This window comes from Bubalus kerabau, chromosome 1, assembly GCF_029407905.1.
Source record: "Bubalus kerabau isolate K-KA32 ecotype Philippines breed swamp buffalo chromosome 1, PCC_UOA_SB_1v2, whole genome shotgun sequence".
NCBI lineage: Eukaryota > Metazoa > Chordata > Mammalia > Artiodactyla > Bovidae > Bubalus > Bubalus kerabau.
This window is the reverse complement of record NC_073624.1, coordinates 120,387,348-120,406,154: the sequence shown is the minus strand read 5'-3', so window position 1 is coordinate 120,406,154 and position 18,807 is coordinate 120,387,348.

The window sequence follows — 18,807 nt, the reverse complement described above, 5'->3', positions numbered from 1 at the left end:
TAAGCAGGCTTCTTTGCTAACTAAAACTTCTTGGGGGTCTGGACGGTCAACATCTGCCTGAGAAGGTGCGCCGGTTTCACACCCAGATAACCGAGTGGCGGGGAGGCGATAAGTCGCAGCATTGGCGCCCGCCAAGCACCTCATCGCCTGAGCTGCTCGACCTGGGAAGAACACAAAACGCAGGCCCAACCGAGTCTGCGCCTCTGAGGACTACCCGAGTGCCTGAACCTGAGCGGCTTGGACCTGGGAGCTCAGTCCAGGGCCGGCCTCTGATTGTTCCCGGCGGAACAACCTAGAGCCCAAGCAGTGTGGGCAGGGAGGTTACACGCGCCGTGAGCGGGGGCAGACCCAGTGTGGCCGAGGCACTTCGAGCGCACACCAGTGTTATCTGTTTGCAGCATCCCTCCCTCCCTCCCCACAGCGCGGCTGAACAAGTGAGCCTAAATTAAAAAAAAAAAAAAAAAATAGGGTCCTCCACCGTCCCCTTTGTGTCAGGGCGGGAACCAGACACTGAAGAGACCAGCAAACAGAAGAAGCTCTAACAGAGGGAAACGCCTTGGAAGCTACAGGCCATAGATTAAAACCCTGTGGTTACTACGGATTACATAGGAAGGGGCCTATAGATCTTGAGAAATATAAGTCGGACTAAGGAACTGCCAAAAATGAACTGAACCCACAATACTCACAACAAAACCAGAGAAAGACCTAGATATATTTTTACTATTTTTACGATCAATCTTTCTTTCTTTCTTTTTTTTTTTAATTAAAAAAAAATTTTTTTAAGTCCTCTATTGTCCTTTAATTTTCACTTTTATAACTATTACTTTGCAAAAAAAAAAAAAAAGACCCTATTTTTTTTTTTTTTTTTTTTTTTTTTCTTCTTCAGCAAACTTCATATATATATTTTATAATTTTTTGACCGTGGTTTTTTTTTTTTTTTTTTTTTTTCTTTTTCTTTTTCTTTTTTCTTTTTCTTCTTTTCTTTAACATTGCATTTTTGAAATTCCAAACTCTACTCTAGATTTTTAATTTTAGCCTTTTGATATATGTTATCAATTTTGTACCTATAGTTTTTTTCATAATTGCTGTGACTTTTTTTTTTTTTTCCTCTGTTTCTTTCTCTTCTTCTTTTATATAACATCGTATATCTGCAATTCCAAACTCTACTCAAGATTTTTAATTTATGCTTTTTGGTATTTGATATCAATTTTGTACCTGTATTTTCTTTATAATTTTTGCGACATTGTTTTTGTTGGTTTGTTTGTTTTCTCTCTTTATTTTTCTTCTTCTTCTTTTTTTTTTTTTTTTTTTTCTTTTTTTTAACGTTGTCTTTTTGAAATTCCAAACTCTACTCTGGATTTTTAATTTTTGCTGTTTGGTATTAGTTATCAATTTTGTACCTGTAGTTTCTTTATTACTTTCACGACCTTGTTTGTTTTTCTTTGTTCGTTTTTTCTCTCTTTCTTTTCCTTCTCCTTTTCATTAACATCGCATTTTTGAAATTCCAAACTCTACTCTAATTTCTAATTTTTGTTTTTATGTATTTGTTACCAATTTTGTACCTTTAAGAACCCAATCTTCAGGACCCATTTTTCACTAGTGTACGAGATTACTGGCTTGACTGCTCTCTCTCCCTTTGGACTCTCCATTTTCTCCACCAGGTCACCTGTATCTCCTCCCTAACCCCTCTCTACTCTACCCAACTCTGTGAATTTCTGTGTGTTCCAGACGGTGGAGAACACTTAAGGAACTGATTACTGGCTGGATCTGTCTCCCGCCTTTTCATTTCCCCCTTTTATCCTTCTGGCCACCTCTGTCCCCTGCCTCCTTCTTCTCTTCCCTGTATAACTCCGTGAACATCTCTGAGTGGTCCAGTTGTGGAGTGCACATAAGGAAGTGACTACTGGCTAGCCCACTCTCTCCATTATTGATTCCACCTCATCTCATTTGGGTCACCTCTAACTCCCTCCTCCCTCTTCTCTTCTCCATGTAACGCTGTGAACCTCTCTGAGTGACCCTCACAGTAGAGAAACTTTTCATCTTTAACGTAGATGTTTTATCAGTGGTGCTGTATAGAAGGAGAAGTTTTGAAACTACTGTAAAATTAAGACCGATAACTGGAAGTAGGAGGCTTAAGTCCAATCCCTGACTCCAGGGAACTCCTGACTCCAAGGAACATTAATTGACAGGAGCTCATCAAACGCCTCCATACCGACACTGAAACCAAGCACCACACAAGGGCCAACAAGTTCCAGGGAAAGACATAACAAGCAAATTCTCCAGCAACAAAGGAACACAGCCCTGAGCTTCAAGATACAGGCTGCCCAAAGTCACCCCAAAACCATAGACATCTCATAACTCATTACTGGACATTTCATTACACTCCAGAGAGAAGAAATACAGCTCCATCCACCAGAACATCGACACAAGCTTCCCTAACCAGGAAACCTTGACAAGCCACCTGTACAAACCCACACACAGCGAGGAAACGCCACAATAAAGAGAACTCCACAAACTGCCAGAATACAGAAAGGACACCCCAAACTCAGCAATTTAAACAAGATGAAGAGACAGAGGAATAGCCAGCAGATAAAGGAACAGGATAAATGCCCACCAAACCAAACCAAAGAGGAAGAGATAGGGAATCTACCTGATAAAGAATTCCGAATAATGATAGTGAAATTGATCCAAAATCTTGAAATTAAAATGGAATCACAGATAAATAGCCTGGAGGCAAGGATTGAGAAGATGCAAGAAAGGTTTAACAAGGACTTAGAAGAAATAAAAAAGAGTCAATATATAATGAATAATGCAATAAGTGAAATTAAAAACACTCTGGAGGCAACAAATAGTAGAATAACAGAGGCAGAAGATAGGATTAGTGAATTAGAAGATAGAATGGTAGAAATAAATGAATCAGAGAGGATAAAAGAAAAACGAATTAAAAGAAATGAGGACAATCTCAGAGACCTCCAGGACAATATTAAACGCTACAACATTCGAATCATAGGGGTCCCAGAAGAAGAAGACAAAAAGAAAGACCATGAGAAAATACTTGAGGAGATAATAGTTGAAAACTTCCCTAAAATGGGGAAGGAAATAATCACCCAAGTCCAAGAAACCCAGAGAGTCCCAAATAAGATAAACCCAAGGCGAAACACCCCAAGACACATAGTAATCAAATTAACAAAGATCAAACACAAAGAACAAATATTAAAAGCAGCAAGGGAAAAACAACAAATAACACACAAGGGAATTCCCATAAGGATAACAGCTGATCTTTCAATAGAAACTCTTCAAGCCAGGAGGGAATGGCAAGACATACTTAAAATGATGAAAGAAAATAACCTACAGCCCAGACTATTGTACCCAGCAAGGATCTCATTCAAGTATGAAGGAGAAATCAAAAGCTTTTCAGACAAGCAAAAGCTGAGAGAATTCTGCACCACCAAACCAGCTCTCCAACAAATACTAAAGGATATTCTCTAGACAGGAAACACAAAAATTGTGTATAAATTCGAACCCAAAACAATAAAGTAAATGGCAACGGGGTCATACTTATCAGTAATTACCTTAAACGTAAATGGGTTGAATGCCCCAACCAAAAGACAAAGACTGGCTGAATGGATACAAAAACAAGACCCCTGCATATGTTGTCTACAAGAGACCCACCTCAAAACAGGGGACACATACAGACTGAAAGTGAAGGGCTGGAAAAAGATTTTCCATGCGAATAGGGACCAAAAGAAAGCAGGAGTAGCAATACTCATATCAGATAAAATAGACTTTAAAACAAAGACTGTGAAAAGAGACAAAGATGGTCACTACATAATGATCAAAGGATCAATCCAAGAAGAAGATATAACAATTATAAATATATATGCACCCAACACGGGAGCACCGCAGTATGTAAGACAAATGCTAACAAGTATGAAAGAAGAAATTAACAATAACACAATAATAGTGGGAGACTTTAATACCCCACTCACACCTATGGATAGATCAACTAAACAGAAAATTAACAAGGAAACACAAACTTTAAACGATACAATAGACCAGTTAGACCTAATTGATATCTATAGGACATTTCATCCCAAAACAATGAATTTCACCTTCTTCTCAAGCGCACATGGAACCTTCTCCAGGATAGATCACATCCTGGGCCATAAAGCTTGCCTTGGTAAATTCAAAAAAATAGAAATCATTCCAAGCATCTTTTCTGACCACAATGCAGTAAGATTAGATCTCAATTACAGGAGAAAAACTATTAAAAAATCCAACATATGGAGGCTGAACAACACGCTGCTGAATAACCAACAAATCACAGAAGAAATCAAAAAAGAAATCAAAATTTGCATAGAAACGAATGAAAATGAAAACACAACAACCCAAAACCTGTGGGACACGGTAAAAGCAGTCCTAAGGGGGAAGTTCATAGCAATACAGGCACACCTCAAGAAACAAGAAAAAAGTCAAATAAATAACCTAACTCTACACCTAAAGCAACTAGAAAAGGAAGAAATGAAGAACCCCAGGGCTAGTAGAAGGAAAGAAATCTTAAAAATTAGAGCAGAAATAAATGCAAAAGAAACAAAAGAGACCATAGCAAAAATCAACAAAACCAAAAGCTGGTTCTTTGAAAGGATAAATAAAATTGACAAACCATTAGCCAGACTCATCAAGAAACAAAGGGAGAAAAATCAAATCAATAAAATTAGAAATGAAAATGGAGAGATCACAACAGACAACACAGAAATACAAAGGATCATAAGAGACTACTATCAACAATTATATGCCAATAAAATGGACAACGTGGAAGAAATGGACAAATTCTTAGAAAAGTACAACTTTCCAAAACTCGATCAGGAAGAAATAGAAAATCTTAACAGACCCATCACAAGCACGGAAATTGAAACTGTAATCAAAAATCTTTCAGCAAACAAAAGCCCAGGTCCAGACGGCTTCACAGCTGAATTCTACCAAAAATTTAGAGAAGAGCTAACACCTATCCTGCTCAAACTCTTCCAGAAAATTGCAGAGGATGGTAAACTTCCAAACTCATTCTATGAGGCCACCATCACCCTAATACCAAAACCTGACAAAGATCCCACAAAAAAAGAAAACTACAGGCCAATATCACTGATGAACATAGATGCAAAAATCCTTAACAAAATTCTAGCAATCAGAATCCAACAACACATTAAAAAGATCATACACCATGACCAAGTGGGCTTTATCCCAGGGATGCAAGGATTCTTCAATATCCGCAAATCAATCAATGTAATACACCACATTAACAAATTGAAAAATAAAAACCATATGATTATCTCAATAGATGCAGAGAAAGCCTTTGACAAAATTCAACATCCATTTATGATCAAAACTCTCCAGAAAGCAGGAATAGAAGGAACCTACCTCAACATAATCAAAGCTATATATGACAAACCCACAGCAAACATTATCCTCAATGGTGAAAAATTGAAAGCATTTCCTCTAAAGTCAGGAACAAGACAAGGGTGCCCACTTTCACCATTACTATTCAACATAGTTTTGGAAGTTTTGGCCACAGCAATCAGAGCAGAAAAAGAAATAAAAGGAATCCAAATTGGAAAAGAAGAAGTAAAGCTCTCACTGTTTGCAGATGACATGATCCTCTACATAGAAAACCCTAAAGACTCCACCAGAAAATTACTAGAACTAATCAATGACTATAGTAAAGTTGCAGGATATAAAATCAACACACAGAAATCCCTTGCATTCCTATACACTAATAATGAGAAAACAGAAAGAGAAATTAAGGAAACAATTCCATTCACCATTGCAACGGAAAGAATAAAATACTTAGGAATATATCTACCTAAAGAATCTAAAGACCTATATATAGAAAACTATAAAACACTGGTGAAAGAAATCAAAGAGGACACTAACAGATGGAGAAATATACCATGTTCATGGATTGGAAGAATCAATGTAGTGAAAATGAGTATACTACCCAAAGCAATCTATAGATTCAATGCAATCCCTATCAAGCTACCAACAGCATTCTTCACAGAGCTAGAACAAATAATTTCACAATTTGTATGGAAAAACAAAAAACCTCGAATAGCCAAAGCGATCTTGAGAAAGAAGAATGGAACTGGAGGAATCAACCTACCTGACTTCAGGCTCTACTACAAAGCCACAGTTATCAAGACAGTATGGTACTGGCACAAAGACAGAAATATAGATCAATGGAACAAAATAGAAAGCCCAGAGATAAATCCACGCACATATGGACACCTTATCTTCGACAAAGGAGGCAAGAATATACAATGGATTAAAGACAATCTCTTTAACAAGTGGTGCTGGGAACTCTGGTCAACCACTTGTAAAAGAATGAAACTAGAACACTTTCTAACACCATACACAAAAATAAACTCAAAATGGATTAAAGATCTAAACGTAAGACCAGAAACTATAAAACTCCTAGAGGAGAACATAGGCAAAACACTCTCTGACATACATCACAGCAGGATCCTCTATGACCCACCTCCCAGAATATTGGAAATAAAAGCAAAAATAAACAAATGGGACCTAATTAACCTTAAAAGCTTCTGCACATCAAAGGAAACTATTAGCAAGGTGAAAAGACAGCCTTCAGAATGGGAGAAGATAATAGCAAATGAAGCAACTGACAAACAACTAATCTCGAGAATATACAAGCAACTCCTACAGCTCAACTCCAGAAAAATAAATGACCCAATCAAAAAATGGGCCAAAGAACTAAATAGACATTTCTCCAAAGAAGACATAAAGATGGCTAACAAACACATGAAAAGATGCTCAACATCACTCATTATCAGAGAAATGCAAATCAAAACCACTATGAGGTACCATTTCACACCAGTCAGAATGGCTGCAATCCAAAAGTCTACAAGTAATAAATGCTGGAGAGGGTGTGGAGAAAAGGGAACCCTCTTCCACTGTTGGTGGGAATGCAAACTAGTGCAGCCACTATGGAGAACAGTGTGGAGATTCCTTAAAAAACTGGAAATAGACATGCCTTATGATCCAGCAATCCCACTGCTGGGCATACACACTGAGAAAACCAGAAGGGAAAGAGACACGAGTACCCCAATGTTCATCGCAGCACTGTTTATAATAGCCAGGACATGGAAGCAACCTAGATGTCCATCAGCAGATGAATGGATAAGAAAGCTGTGGTACATATACACAATGGAGTATTATTCAGCCATTAAAAAGAATACATTTGAATCAGTTCTAATGAGGTGGATGAAACTGGAGCCTATTATACAGAGTGAAGTAAGCCAGAAAGAAAAACACCAATACAGTATACTAACGCATATATATGGAATTTAGAAAGATGGTAACAATAACCCTGCGTACGAGACAGCAAAAGAGACACTGATGTATAGAACAGTCTTATGGACTCTGTGGGAGAGGGAGAGGGTGGGAAGATTTGGGAGAATGGCATTGAAACATGTAAATATCATGTATGAAATGAGTTGCCAGTCCAGGTTCGATGCACGATACTGGATGCTTGGGGCTGGTGCACTGGGACGACCCAGAGGGATGGAATGGGGAGGGAGGAGGGAGGAGGGTTCAGGATGGGGAACACATGTATACCTGTGGCGGATTCATTTTGATATTTGGCAAATCTAATACAGTTATGTAAAGTTTAAAAATAAAATAAAATTAAAAAAAAAAAAAAAAAAAAAAAATAAAATAAAATGTAAAAAGAAAATGGGTAACAGAAATGAAAATAATTGTCATTTTTGGAATTTGAACACTTATCAACACTTGGAAGTCAGGAATCTGTTGTTATCACAGAATTAATTCATATAGTAGACAGAGTTAGAGTTTTAACTGTTTTTGAAAAAAAATTAAAAGTAGTAAATATATATGTCTATTTGACAACCAAGAATAAGTATCAAAATAAAAAAGAAAACATCAAAGCACAAAGCAAAACATTTCATGTTTCACTAGTCATTGAGATGCTCTCAACATTTAAGATCAGGTTTTTACTGACTCTTGCATATATCTTGGCTTGGTATATGGCTCAGTGGTAAAGAATACGTGTGTGAATGCGGGAGATGCAGATGATGTGGGTTCAATCCCTGAGTCAGGAAGATACCCTGGAGGAGGAAATAGCAACCTACTCCAGTATTCTTGCCTGGAAAATCCCATGGACAGAGGAACCTGGTGGGCTATAGTCCTCTGGGTTGTAAAGAGTTGGACATGACTTAGCAGCTGAGCATGCATGCAATAGATATCTAGTTTTTTCACCCGAATTATACAGTTATCTAATGTGCACAGTCATCAAAGTCATACACGTGGGATGTATTATGCAGTATTTACAAAATTTGCTCGTTCAAGAAAGCCCCCCACTTTATCCCCTTTTGGGGGAACATTAAGTTTAATGAGAGTTCTATTGTTTAACAACTGGGAAAACCAGCTCATTAAGTCCCGAACCAGAGGTAAGGGTGACCCATGGGGCCATTCCTGCCTTAGATGCCTTTGTCTCATCAAACCAGACAAGTGGTTTTATTGGAGTCCAGGCAATGCAGAAACAAGTCTCTAGATAAACCAACTTGTTTTGATCTTTAGATGGTCATTTCTGAAATAACAAGTTTTCTTGGGCCGCAAGATCTTCTGGACAGGATATATTTGGCCTGGATTTGATCACTTCCTTAGTGAACACACTGCTCACAATTAAGGTGGTGAATTACCTCTGATTTAGGGAGGCACCACTTACATTAAGGAATGAAATGGTGTGGACAATTGGAGTGAAGCTATGGAGTGATGATGGGGGTTGTGATCTATGTGAGAAATAGAGTAGAATTTTTGTGACAAAGGAAGACATATTTTGTATGTTCCTGTTAATGAGGCCAAGGTGGACCACAAGGCCTAGTCTGAATAGGAGCCATTACTGGAAAGAAGACTGACACTATTCCTCTGTTGAGGAATAAAAAGAATTTGTGTGTTCTCCAATTGCTGCTTAGTAGGGGTTTATTTTAAATTAAAAAAAAAATGTACAGGGAAGTTTGGTTTTATTCAGGTCAGATCAGAAGATGAAAGCCACTGAAAAGATAGTTTGTGACAGTTCCCAAGGGAAGAGAGGAAGCCATCCTGTGCAGGGCCATGTGGGTAAGTGCCAGGGACAGTTAAGAGGAGAAGAAGCAAGGGAAAAGCATGGACAAAAGCCTCTATTCTGATTTTCCAAGGACGATGTGTGGAGACTTCCCAAGTGGCTCAGTGGTAAAGAAGCTGCCTGCCAATGCAGGAGATGCAAGAGACATGGATTTGATCCCTGAATTGGGAAGATCCCCTGGAGGAGGAAATGGCAACCCGCTCCAGTATTCTTGCCTGGAGAATTCCAGGGACAGAGGAGCCTGGCGGGCTGCAGTGCGTGGGGTTGCAGAGTTGGACACACTGAGTGACAGCGCTGAACAAGAAGGATGGGTGAGGCAGGATACAGCTGAGCGGATTTGAATCGGATAGTTTGAATCAGTGAGTAGACTCTGGGACGCTTGCTTGTCTAGCACCTGGCCCTAGCGTGGTTAGAGTGGAGGAATATTGCTTCCTGGAGTGTAGAATTCAGATAAGAGGAGATGGTCCTGAGTTTGGGTTTGGATTGGTTAATTTACACGTGAAAGGTACACTTCAGGAGAGTAATTTGCTATCTCTAAGAACTGGCTAGCCCTTGAGGATCATCCTAGTCAGAGAGAATCCAAGTGCCAGACCTTCAAGAATACAAAAAATAGGACTTCCCTGGTGGTCCAGTTGGTTAAGAATCTACCTGCCAGTGCAGAGGGTGGGGCTTTGAGCTCAGCTGGGGGAACTAAGACCCCACATGCCACAGGGCAACTAAGCCTGTGTCCTGTAACAAAGAGCCTATGCAGGCAAAATGTTTTTTAAAAAATATAGAAAAAGGAGAAATATAGTTAATATAGGACTTTGGGATGAGAAGTGTCTCAACAGTGAGGAATTTAAGAACTTAGCCCAGTATCCTCCTTCAGTTCAGTTCAGTTCAGTTAAGTCGCTCAGTCGTGTCTGACTTCTTGAGACCCCATGGACTGCAGCACGCCAGGCCTCCCTGTCCATCACCAACTCTCAGAGTTGACTCAAACCCATGTCCATTGAGTGAGTGATGCCATCCAAATATCTCATCCTCTGTCGTCCACTTCTCCTCCTGACTTCAATCTTACTCAGCATCAGGGTCTTTTCAAATGAGTCAGGTGTTCGCATCAGGTGGACAAAGTATTGGAGTTTCAGCTTCAGCATCAGTCTTGCCAATGAATATTCAGGACTGATTTCCTTTAGGATGGACTGGCTGGATCTCCTTGCTGTCCAAGGGACTCTCAAGAGTCTGCTCCAACACCACAGTTCAAAAGTATCAATTCTTCAGTGCTAAGCTTTCTTCGCAGTCAAACTCTCACATCCATACATGACCACTGGAAAAACCATAGCCTTGGCTAGATAGACCTTTGTTGGCAAAGTAACGTCTCTACTTTTTAATATACTGTCTAGGTTGGTCATAACTTTTCTTTCAAGGAGTAAGCATCTTTTAATTTCATGGCTGCAGTCACCATAGGCAGTGACTTTGGAGCCCCGCAAAATAAAGTCTGTCACTGTTTCCACTGAATCCCCATCTATTTGCCATGAAGTGATGGGACAAGGTGCCATGATCTTAGTGTTCTGAATATTGAGTTTTAAGCCAACTTTTTCACTCTCCTCTTTCACTTTCATCAAGAGGCCCTTTTGTTCCTCTTCACTTTCTGCCATAAGGGTGGTGTCATCTGCATATCTGAGGTTATTGATATTTCTCCCAGCAATCTTGATTCCAGCTTGTGCTTGAACCCAGTCTGGCATTTTTTATGATGTACTCTGCATATAAGTTAAATAAAGCAGGCTGACAACATACAGCCTTGACATACTCCTTTTCCTATTTGGAACCAGTCTGTGTTCCATGTCCGGTTCTAACTGTTGCTTCCTGAACTGCATACAGGTTTCTCAAGAGGCAGGTCAGGTGTTCTGGTATTCCCATCTCTTTCAGAATTTTCCACAATTTATGGTTTTCCACACAGTCAAAGGCTTTGGCATAGTCAATAAAGCTGAAGTATATGTTTTTCTGGAACTCTCTTGCTTTTTTGATGATCCAAGAGATGTTAGCAATTTGACCTCTAGTTTCTCTGCTTTTCTAAATCCAACTTGAACATCAGGAAGTTCACAGTTCATGTATTGCTGAAGCCTGGCTTGGAGAATTTTAAGCATTACTTTGCTAGCGTGTGAGATGAGTGCAATTGTGCAATACTTTGAGCATTCTTTGGCATTGCCTTTCACTGGGATTGGAATGAAAACTGGCCTTTTCCAGTCCTGTGGCCACTGCTCAGTTTTCCAAATTTGCCAGAATATTGGGTGCAGCACTTTCACAGCATCATCTTTCAGGATTTGAAATAGCTCAACTGGAATTCCATCACCTCCACTAGCTTTGTTCGTAGTGATGCTTCCTAAGCCCCACTTAATTTCACATTCCAGGATGTCTAGCTCTAGGTGAGTGATCACACCATTGTGATTATCTGGGTCATGAAGATCTGTTTTGTACAGTTCTTCTGTGTATTCTTGCCACCTCTTCTTAATATCTTCTGCTTCTGTTAGGTCCATCCCATTTCTGTCCTTTATTAAGCCCATCTTTGCATGAAATGTTCCCTTGGTATCTCTAATTTTCTTGATGAGATCTCTAGTCTTTCCCATTGTATTGTTTTCCTCTATTTCTTTGCATTGTTTACTGAGGAAGGCTTTCTTATCTCTCCTTGCTATTCTTTGGAACCCTGCATTCAAATAGGTATATCTTTCCTTTTCTCCTTTGCCTTTCACTTCTCTTCTTTTCATAGCTGTTTATAAGGCCTCCTCAGACAACCATTTTGCCTTTTTGCATTTCTTTTTCTTGGGGATGGTCTTGATCACTGCCTCCTGTACAATGTCACAAACCTCCATCCATAGTTCTTCAGGCATTCTGTCTATCAGATCTAATTCCTTGAATCTATCTGTCACTTCCACTGTAAGGGATTTGATTTAGGTCATACCTGAATGGTCTAGTGGTTTTCCCTACTTTCTTCAATTTAAGTCTGAATCTGGCAATAAGGAGTTCATGATCTGAGCCACAGTCAGCTTCCGGTCTTGCTTTTGCTGACTGTATAGATTGTCTCCATCTTTGGCGGCAAAGACTATAATCAATCTGATTTTGGTATTGACCATCTGGTGATGCCATGTGTAGAGTCTTCTGTTGTGTTGTTGGAAGAGGGTGTTTGCTATGACCAGTGCATTCTCTTGGCAAAACTCTATTAGTCTTCGCCCTATTTCATTCTGTACTTCAAAGCCAAATTTGCCTATTATTCCAGGTATTTCTTGACTTCCTACTTTTGCATTCCAGTCCGCTATAATGAAAAAGACATCTTTTTTGGGTGTTAGTTCTAGAAGGTCTTGTAGGTCTTCATAGAACCATTCAGTTTCAGCTTCTTTAGTATTATTGGTCAGGGCATAGACTTGGATTACTGTGGTATTGAATGGTTTGCCTTGGAAACAATCAGAGATCATTCTGTCATTTTTGCGATTGCATCCAAATACTGCATTTCAGAGTCTTTTGTTTACTATGATGGCTACTCCCATTTCTTCTAAGGGATTCCTGCCCACAGTAGATGTCAACATTCATTCTTGCCATCTCCTGTTTTACCACTTCCAATTTGCCTTGATTCATGGACCTAACATTCCAGGTTCCAATGCTATATTGCTCTTTACAGAGTCGGACTTTACTTCCACCACCAGTCACATCCACAACTGGGTGTTGTTTTTGCTTTGGCTCCATCTCTTCATTCTTTCTGGAGTTATTTCTCCACTGATCTCCAGTAGCATATTGGGCACCTACTAACCTGGGGAGTTCATCTTTCAGTGTCCTATCTTTTTGTCTTTTCATACTGTTCATTGGGTTCTCAAGGCAAGAATACTAAAGTGGTTTGCCATTCCCTTTTCCAGTGGACCACGTTTTGTCAGGACTCTCCACCATGACCCGTCCATCTTGGGTGGCCCTACACGGCATGGCTCATAGTTTCTTCAAGTTAGATAAGGCTATGGCCCATATGATCAGACTGGTTAGTATTCTGTATCCTCCTTACTATAACTCTAACCTTCCAGGTAAGTGCCTACCTCAGGGTCTTTGCATTTGCTGTTCTCTTTAGCTAAAGCTTCTTCCCTCATTTCTTTCATATATTTACCTGAATAACACTGTAAGTCCTTTACCACCCTACTTAAAATTGCACCCTTCCCTAAGGTGTCATCTAGCTTCCCTGCTGTATTATTATTTTTTTGTTACTACCACTGTGTGACTTGTTAATTTTATCTTGCTCCCATAACTAGAAAGCAGGCTCTATAAAAGCCGGGTGTTTTATATTTTGTTCACTGCTGTATCTCCACAGTCTCGAGTAGTGCCTGCACATGACAGGTAATTAATAAGTATCAGTTAAATGAATCAATAAACAAATGAACAACAATGTTCAACATTAAACTTCAAGCTACTTTATGTTCTCCTGAGACCTCCAATAACACTTTGCTGTACACACAAGCTTGGGTAATGGTGCTTTGGACAAGGAACTACGGGTAGAGTCCAACTTGGGGTGATGTAGTACACAGAGAAGGAGGTAGTTCCAGGAGGACAAGGGATCAATAATTAAGCAAAAGGAGGAATTTAGATTAAAATTGAAGTGTGAGAGGTATCCAGGAGGATCATAAGCAGCTATATCCCAATTCTCAAGGGACAAAGAGGATTGTTCTCAAAGGGACAATTTGGATTTCTCCAAGCATATGGCATGGGCAATCAAATCATATTTTTTGAATATTCAAACCAAAAAGTGACTCTGAGAACTATAGGGCTGGGATACATATAGGTTTTGATGACAATGCAAGATAGTATTCGGTAAAAGAAACGTTTAAAGGAAAAAAAAAATACGAAGGAAACTTGACTTTCTAAAATAAGTGCAATTCACAGAAGAAAGAAAGCACATTACGTTTTGTTGAAGAGGAAGGAGACAGGCGATTACTAGCATCATTCTCTGTACTTCCTTGATGATGCTCTCAGTGCGTTTCATTGATACATAAGAAACACAAAAGCTCAGCATAAAATTTCAGTCTGCGAGTCAACAGTGCAGGACCATTTGCAATAATGCAGCAGCCTTTTAGATAAATAAGAACACTGCTATTGTTTCTAACTGCATGGCAAAGTTATTCTTTTACACATTTTCAAGATTCCACTCTGCAGATATTTTTTCCCCAGTCAGTGCAATACTTGCTCTGTTTTGTCACCTAATTTTTCAATCACCTACTTCTAGCTGATAATAAAAGAAATGAATAATATCCCTAGTGTACCCTCAATTTTGTGCTTATATTACCAATGGTAGGAACTACTTGTACAGAATAATAGAAGGCCATTTCTCTAAACTGAGGATAATTTAAGTAATTTTTATTTGTGATGTGACAAATCTTCTGTACACCTTTGGAACAAGGAAACACTAAATTTTATTGTAAAGCTTGCTGATGAGTTACAGTATCCTTCAAACACATTTTAGTACAAGTGAATAAAAGAAATAATTTTTTTCTGTAAGAGATACAGAGAAAATATTTAAGTATTGAGTAAAGCCTTGTAATTTTTATGTTCATAGCTTTGTCAAAAAGATGTTATCTTCCCAGCAGCATTGTGTTATCAAAGATGCAAACCTTAAATCAACAGCTGTTATACCTCCAGCAAGTTATGAATTTTTCCTGATTTATAGCAATCATTCTTTTTATTTCTTTTCTCAGTCAAGCAGGGAAATTAAGGTTATTTTCATGTAAAAGATACACATATTGTGGCTTAGTATTGCATATAATCCACATCCTTTACCTTTTAAATTAAATTGCTATTGAGTTGAATGTGATCTGAAGGATCTTTCTGATGACTACTAGAAATATTGTTAGTAAATAGAAAGTAGAGACAACATTATTTACATAAAAATAAAGAGATGATAACACATACATGATAATAGGAATCGTTTTATGATTTTCATGATTTGTATTATACTGATCTATCAGAATAAAATGAAAATAGCTGAATAGATTTGTGGTGGTAGAGGAGAGAAATTGCTGTGGTTTTATTTTTGTTGTTTTTAAGTGCTCCTTTAAAAAATATACTGTGTCTTAAATAGATCAGAGAGGGTTATCTTTTGGTGCATTTAGATAAGCAATACTTTGAAATTACAATCTATTTCTTCACAAGCTCAAAGGGATCTGATGGTGCTTAAAATTGTTTGTCCAAATTAAGGATAACTAACATTTATTAAGTGTTTATAAGCATGATTTATTATATGAAGATGTTTTCTATAGGGCTGCTGCTGCTGCTGCTAAGTGGCTTCTGTCATGTCCAACTCTGTGCGACCTCATAGACGGCAGCCCACCAGGCTCCGCCGTCCCTGGGATTCTCCAGGCAAGAATACTGGAGTGGGTTGTCATTTCCTTCTCCAATGCATGAAAGTGAAGAGCGAAAGTGAAGTCGCTCAGTCGTGTCCGACTCCTAGCAACCCCATGGACTGCAGCCTTCCGGGCTCCTCTGTCCATGGCGTTTTCCAGGCAAGAGTACTGGAGTGGGTTACCGTTGCCTTCTCTGGTTCTATAGGACATCTGCTGTAATATCTATAATCTGCAGAGTCGAATTAAGTACTGTTACAGTCCCCATTTACTGCTGAGGAAATCAAGACCCGGTGTCCAAAATAGTGTTCAGGGTCTCAGATGGTGAAACAAGAATTTAAATCCAGGTCATTTTCTTTCATCAGAAAGAAACCTCAACAGATGGAATTCTTTAAACATTTTATTATATGAACTCCTGATTATGGAGAAGAACGTCTCTGGGGAATTCACACATTCTTTGGCAGCAGAATCATGTTCTTGTTGGGGGTATTTATGGGTTAACGAGATTAATTTTATCTCACATACAATATTGTTTTTTTTTATCTCATAGACAATATTGTATATTTTATTTATATTTAATCTCGTTTACAATTTTGCAGTGGCTGCTTTGTGCCAGGCAGTGTTCCAAGTACTTTATAGATTTTAACTGTATCACTTAGGTACAGCTACTGCTATTATTATTATTAGGTACTGTTATCAGATATGTACTATTATCCCATTTTATAAATTAGGAAATGGAGGCATGGTTTAAATAACTTGCACAAGTAAACATAGCTAACAAATGATACAGATTTAACACAAAGTGCTTTGCATTATAGTCTGCACTCTTAACCACACTACACTAAGGCGGCTGTCTGCATCAGCAGCTATTGCTTTAACAAACCACCCTCAAACTCAGGGGTATGCAATAAGTATACACTTTGTTGCTCCCAGTCATCAGGTTAACCATGGTTTAGCTGGATGGCTCTTCTCTAGATCAGATGACCTACACTCTGGGAGTGGATTGGTTTCAGGTCTGCTACGTATGTGCTTTTTGAGGAGCTTAGGCCGAAGGAAAGGAGATAGCCAGTTTATGAGTTTCTCAGGCAAGTCAGCAGAGCTTTGCAGTCAAGCCTAAACTGCACAAGCATGAAAGAAAAAGAAAAGTAAAAGTGTTAGTCGCTCATTCGGGTCCAACACTTTGTGAGTCTATGGACTGTAGCCCACCAGGCTTCTCTATCCATGGGATTCTCCAGGCAAGCATACTGGAGTGGGTAGCTATTCCCTTCTCCAGGGGATCTTCTCAACCCAGGAATCAAACCCGGGTCTCCTGCTTTACAGGCAGATTCTTCACCATCTGAGTCACCTGAGAAGCTGACACAAGTACATTGCAGGCCTATTCACATCACACTATTAACATATTATTGGCCAAAGCAAGTTGGATCCCTGTACAACATCAGGAATTCAGGAAGTATATTCTTCCCAGCATGAGAGGGAGAGGTTTGTGAATGTTTCCTGCAGAGGAATCCCATGGACACTCTCTACCCTGGTCACCACTCAGCCAGAAACTGGAGTGAGAGTATTTATTAGTTAACGTTATTCTAGCTACTGTTTGCCCGGTGGCTCAGCAGTGGAGAATCTACCTGCAATGTAGGAGACACAAGGGATGTGGGCTGGATCCCTGGGTCAGGAAGCTCCTATGGAGGAGGGAATGGCAACCCACTCCAGTATTCTTGCCTGGAGAATCCCATGGACAGAGGAGCCTGGTGGGTCACAGTCCACAGGATCACAAAGAATCAGACACGACTGAAGCAACACACACACACTGAACACACACACACACACACACACACACTCTAGTTACTAAGTTAGATACCTCTTGAAATCTCAATTATCTAACATAATAATAGTTTATTTTTCATGTGCATGGCATTTGGATAGCATTCCACATGTTTCTTTATGAACCCAGCTAGGTCCTTACGAATCCTGTTGCCTCCACCTTCCTCTATGTCCTTAGACACCTCTCCATTCAGCCAGCAGATGCAAAGAGTTGGCAGGAAAGCTCATTATGGATGGAGTCTGGAATTGACACTCACTACTTCTCCACTTTCTATTGGCTAAAACTCTGTCACGTGGCCGCTCCTACTACTTCTCCACATTCTATTGGTTAAAACTCCGTCACGTGGCCACTCCTACCTCCATGAAAGAGCTGTGAGCTTAGCAAGAATGATGCATGGATTTTGTGAGAGCAGCTAGCCAGTCATTGTCATGGTTGGCAAAGAACTGTTGAAAAAGCAAAGGTGTCCAAGTGAGTTCACAACAAAACATGAGTATTTAAACTTGTGCTTCTTGCTAACACATGCATGCTAAGTTGCTAAGTCGCTTCAGTTGTGTCCAATTCTTTGAGACCCCATGGACTTCTGCCCACCAGCCTCCTCTGTCCATGGGATTCTCCAGGCAAGAACACTGGAATAGGTTGCCATTTCCTTCTCCAGGGGATCTTCCCGACCCAGGGATGGAACCCGTATCTCTTACATCTCCTACATTGGCATTGGCAGGCAGGTTCTTTACCACTAGTGCCACCTGGGAAACTTCATATATAGCCTAAATCAGGAAGGCTTTAGATATATTTAACCTATCTCTAAAATCAAGATAAAATTTTGTATGAGGATCATAATTTTTTGATAATAGAATTGATAAAAGATTGGTTTTTGGGAAAAATGAGGTGGGAGTAACAGTCACATAAAAGGAGGAAGCCATCTCCGCTGATTCTTACCTGTACTTTGACCCATAAAAATGAGCTTGAAGTCTAAAAGCTAGAATTTGCATTAGAATGAAGCAGTCTATGTATACAAATGGAAAATTTCAAAATCTCCAAGCAGAGTATGAGTCATCGGAAGGAAATGTTTTGTGATGGCATGATTTTTCTGGAGCCGTTCAGAACAGGCATTTCTCTGGTTTCATGAAAGTGTGCAGATATTCTGCAGGGTTTGAGGTACATCATATCTTCTCAAATTAATCTTCCCTGTTTCTGAGGATCATGGCCAGTTAAAAGTCTACATCATTACTTAACCTCATGGTTTTTCTTTTTTTCCCTCTTTGTGTATTTTTTAAAGTAAAATTACTCATATAAGACAGGTGGAAGATGAAAGATTAAATCTGTTCTTCTATAGTGCCAAATCGAACTCAATCTTGAGGCAGAGCTGTAGCTATACTATGAAAAAATTATTCAATTAAAGATGTTATTCACTGGATAACTCACCAATTACTAATACAAATGTTATAACACTTGTTGCCATGAGTAGAAGTTCAATTACATTAGATCAAAATTACTAT